The sequence below is a fragment of the Canis lupus genome, chromosome X, assembly GCF_048164855.1.
Source record: "Canis lupus baileyi chromosome X, mCanLup2.hap1, whole genome shotgun sequence".
NCBI lineage: Eukaryota > Metazoa > Chordata > Mammalia > Carnivora > Canidae > Canis > Canis lupus.
The window spans coordinates 58836628-58841974 of NC_132876.1; the positions used below are offsets into that span (position 1 = coordinate 58836628).

Genomic DNA, 5347 nt, shown 5'->3' on the forward strand with positions numbered 1-5347 from the left:
TTCAAAACGAAATTTAAAATAGCTTGTTTTATTTGAACACAAATTATCATCAGAACACGGCATCCCTTAATTTTGTGAGTTTGTGAACCCCATTTTAAACAAAGCTGAAATTATTCTCTCATGCTATTGCAGTATTCCTCAATATCACACCTGAATATTAGTTTTCCTGCATTGTTTTTGAAACTCTGAAGACAGATATGGTACCATAATACGTGAATGCATTATGTTTAAAGTCCTTTACCAAAGCAAATGTCTAAAAGCAGTAATAAACTAAATCAAAATTCCTATTAATAGTCCTATTCACTGGGAAACATTTCCTTAGGCATTCCAAATCACCAAAGGAGGCAATCTCGCCCACAAAGTAGAATAATCAGATGCTAAATGTAGCTGGAATGACCCGAAAAATAATTTTATCTAGCCCCCTCATTTACAGATGAGGAAAACTGAGTCCCAGACAGAAGATACATGCTTTAAGTTACACAACAATTTAGTTCCAGAACTAGAAAAAGATCCCAGGTATCTGAACTTTAGTATTCCTTCCACCAAAGCCATACATACCAAAATTCAATGGCATCTCAAGCAAATGGAGAAAGTGTTGGGAAGAAATCACACAGAAGATTTCTGTCTCCCAGGATGTAGACACAAGAAGGGGTGAGAAAAACAAAATGAAAGAACCAAAGAACGTCCAAACACTCTAATGATGAGAGGTACAAGCAAGGGATGGTCAGTGGGAAGAGGTAGAAGCAATATTGGAAAACAGTGAGTTTTTTACAAGCGTGAACATCCAATTAATTACTTCTGGCCACATGAAATTATTAGAATCACTTAGAAAACAGAGTAAAAAATTTTGGCTTGAGTAAAAAATTTTGGCTTACATCCACTTTTACAAAGACAGATGTTTGCCATTTTATTTTTTTGAATTTATTTATTTATTCATAAGAGACAGAGAGAGAGAGGCACAGACACAGGCAGAGGGAGAAGCAGGCTCCACGCAGGGAGCCTGATGTGGGACTCAGTCCTGGGTCTCCAGGATCACACCCTGGGCTGAAGGCAGGCGCCAAACCGCTGAGCCACCCAGGCTGCCCTGTTTGCCATTTTAATCAGCTGTCTCAAAGTAGCTTTTCCTCTTAACTACTGAATCTTAAACATAACCTAATCATATACTATACAGGTTTAAGTAATTAGGATTTTGATTTCAGTTATAATTAACATAACTTCTGGATTCCTGCAGTCAAAAGCTATTTTTTTGGTAGTCAAATGTGTCATTCAAAAGACTTCGTGTTACAGAAGCTAGATTAGGGTTGGCATGTTCAACTTGTAGGATTTTACTTTCTGTCATTGAACTAATAGACTATATCTCTGGAGTTGAAGCATAACTATTTTATTTTATTTTATTCCCCAGGGTTTCAACTTTGTACAAGTTAATCTAATAAACTAATCTGTGCTAATTTATTAATAATTGCTGCCAAACTTCATTGGAAGATATTTGTAATTTAGCAGTAGTTTTGTGTGCTGAATGGCAATCAGGGAAAGCTGGCAAGATTTAATTACTCCTCAATTCCTTTTCTGTTTGTTCCTTAAAACTATACATATGCATACATATATATAATGCATACACATCAATGTAATATGTTAATATATCAAAATGTTCAGAATGGCTAAAATTAACAACACAAGAAACAATAGTTGAGAATGTGGAGAAAGGGGAACCCTCATATCCAATTGATGGCAGGTGTGTCCTGGTGCAGTCACTGCAGAAAACAGTATGGAATTTCCTCAAAAAGTAAAAACTAGGGGATCCCTGGGTGGCTCAGTGGTTTAACGCCTGCCTTTGGCCCAGGGCCTGATCCTGGAGTCCTGGGATCGAGTCCCACGTCGGGCTCCTGGCATGGAACCTGCTTCTCCCTCTGCCTGTGTCTCTGCCTCTCTCTCTCTCTCTCTCTCTCTCTCTCTCTCTCTCTCTCTCTCTATGTCTATCATGAATAAATAAATCTTTAAAAAAAAAGTAAAAACTAGAACTACCCTAGGATCCAGCAATTGCACTATTAGGTATTTACTCAAAGAATATAAAAATACAATAATTCACAGGGTTACATGTACCCTAATGTTTATAGCAGCATTATCTACAATAGCCAAATTATGGAAATAGCCCAAGTGTCCATTAACTGATGAATAAAGAAGTGGGGTGTGTGTGCATGTGTGTGTGTGTGTGTGTGTGTGTGTGTGTAATGGAATATTATTCAGACATAAAAGGAATGAAATCTTGCCAACTGCAATGACATGGATGGAGCTACAGAGTATTAAGCTGAGTGAAATAAGTCAAGTCAGAGAAAGGCAAATACCATATGATTTCACTCATGGGTGGAGTTTAAGAAACAAAACAAATGAACAAAGGGGGAAAAAAGAGATACAGACAAACCAAGAAACAGGCTCTTATTTATAGAGAACTAACTAATAGTTACCAGAAGGTAAGTGGGGAGGGAGATGGGTTAAATACATGATGAGGATTAAGGAGTGCCATTGCCATCATGAGAACCCAGTGTTCTATGTAAGTGTGGAATCACTAAATTGTACATTTGAACCTAATATTGCACTGTATTTTAACTAACTGGAATTTAAATTAAAAACTTTTTAAGAAGTTCATGCATTAACAAATGCATATAAATATAAGTATTTAAAATATATATAATAAAAATGAATAATGAAAAATACAGGAGTAGAGCTTATGAATATTATGTCACATATTTCAAAGGGCTTTTTGCATGTATTTTCTCATTTCCTTCAACTGGTAGTATACTATTTTCCAGAAAACAAGACTAAATTCTTATGAGTTTATAGTGAATGCTGCAGTCCGTTAACAGAGATAGTTAAATTCATGAGTTGATAATAAGTATTGATTAAAATGTAATAAAAGTCAATAATTCATTTTGATGATTATTACAACTACATCGTATTTGGTGAGTTTCATATTACTACTAGGGAGTATTTGCAAAGAATCTCTGGCACAATTTCCATAATAATAACCATACCAAATATTAGTATAGAAGGCACAGCTTCCCAAGCATTTCAGAGACATTATGGATTTGCAATTTTCAATGTATTATCTCATAAACAGAATATTTTGCTTTGTTTGTCTCTTCTACTTCATATACAAAATATTCCCAAATAATAAGACAGGGGTAAAGTGCTATTAGTGAATTTCCCTATTTTATTAATATATAAATGAAATAAATCCAATTTAACTGAGTAATCACACTTGGTTCATATTTCCCATTCCCTTTTTTGTAGGGCTCAAGTATCTCAGATAAGATAGACCTCTGATTGTGTTAAGCCAGAAAGATTCCATTAAAAAATAAATACGTCAGGTATAGTTTTGTTTCCCAAACATTTAACCCTGAAATTTATCATTTACAATATAATTCAGTTCTCCAGATAACAAACTCACAAATATCCTTCTGAGACTCTAAATAGAAAACATTAATTGTCCTTTAACCCTTAAAATATCTATTCTTCATCTTTATAGTATTAGCTAATATAAGCTAGCAACAAAAGTACTCCATTTCTTTATTTACTATTTTCTTCACTCAACCCCCCATACAACTCAGGCACAGCTGATATATTTATAAGAATGACTTATCTATGCATAAGCAGCAGGTTATCACGTTCAGGATGGAATTTGAACAAAGACTCTAAAAAGCAAGAGTTAACCACCAGTCTATACTCTGGGAACTGTCTCCAATTCCAACCTCTAAGCTACAGCCTTCATCCATCTACTGATCTTGTTATCCTTGACATCATTTACTGTTCTATAGTAATACTCAATCACATGGCAAGTGGATGGGAAGGGATCTGTAACAAATACCTTACAAATCATCTCCTGCATTTGTGTGATACCATGTGAGCTGCAAACATTTTTACATATATTAGCTTATTTGAGCTCCACAGAAAATTTTTGAAAATTACTGAGTGGAGAGACTGTTATATACATCAGAAGATGAGAAAACTGAAGCTCTTAGATTTAAATAACTTACCAAGTACAGCACTACTACCTAAGTAGAAGGGCTGATTCTTGAACCTAGATTATCAAATTTATGTCTAAGTGTTCTCTCTACTACCCCTCAAATGGGGATATCAGTGATTTTTTAATGACATTTTGCACCTCTTTTTGCAGTAATTTCAATTTTACCTTCAGAAATTAATGTATAATTAATTGCATATCACAAGCACAATATTTGGTTGTCTATCTGGACAATACACTATTGTGACTCCAACCCTAACTATCCAAAAATTCCTTCTCTGTCCCCCATATATGTGCAAATTATGGAATTCTCTCTATATATGTAGGTATATATGTATGTGAATCTTCAGAACTTTCCATAATTAGAGAATTATTAACAAAAACCTGGCTAAGTGGTATTTGAGTGTAGTAGCTCAGGTATATCAAGGAAGCCAAAGGAGGAAAAAGATTCAAAGTAATTGTGTTTATTCTTCAAATAGGAAAAGGCATTGGATATATTGATTAGATGTCACTGATGAACTTGGAGCAGTAGAAGTGGAATTCAAATTGTAATTACTAGCAATAAAAATAGTAATAGCCACAATTATTGGGCACATACTCCATTCTAGGAACTGCATTGTCATTTATTTAATTTTAAACACAGAAAATATAACATATATACAAAAGAGGGCACTTGTCACTAGTGTACAAGTCAGTGAATTTTCCAGAACTGAACATGCCTATATAATTGTACTAAGATCAAAAAAGCAGAACAAGCTTTGCGCAGTGGCAGTATCGTAGCCAATGAGGTTTATCCGAGGCGCGATTATTGCTAATTGAAAAAAGCAGAACATTACCCACCCTAAGTACTTTTTAAAATACAGTATTTCATTCTTACAACAATTCAATGAAGTAATTATTCTTGTTCCCATTTTTTTTATATGAGAAAACTGGTTCAGAGATGTTCACATGTCCAAGATTTCCTGTTTGTAAATAATAGAGAGCAGTTTGGAATATTTCCTTCTACCTGAAAAGTTCATGCCACACATGCTTTCAAAAAGTTTAACAGTGATATGAAGACTAGATATAGAACTAAAATTTGAGTAACCAGGCAGCCCCAGTGGCTCAGTGGTTTAGTGCCGCCTTCCGCCCAGGGTGTGATCCTGGAGACCCAGGATGAGTCCCACATAGGGCTCCCTGCATGGAGCCTGCTTCTCCCTCTGCCTATGTCTCTGCCTCTCTCTGTGTGTCTCTCGTGAATGAATGAATAAAATATTTAAAATAAATAAATAAATAAATAAATAAATAAATAAATAAATAAGATTTGAGTAACCAATAGAGCTGAGGGAA

General features: G+C 34.9%; 1 non-coding gene across 1 annotated transcript; it reads left to right on the forward strand.

The window, feature by feature from the left end:
- Window positions 1–4772: 4772 nt before the first annotated feature.
- Window positions 4773–4915, forward strand: LOC140628963 (U4 spliceosomal RNA). The gene has a single exon (XR_012026871.1). It is a non-coding gene; the product is annotated as a U4 spliceosomal RNA (small nuclear RNA).
- Window positions 4916–5347: the final 432 nt, after the last annotated feature.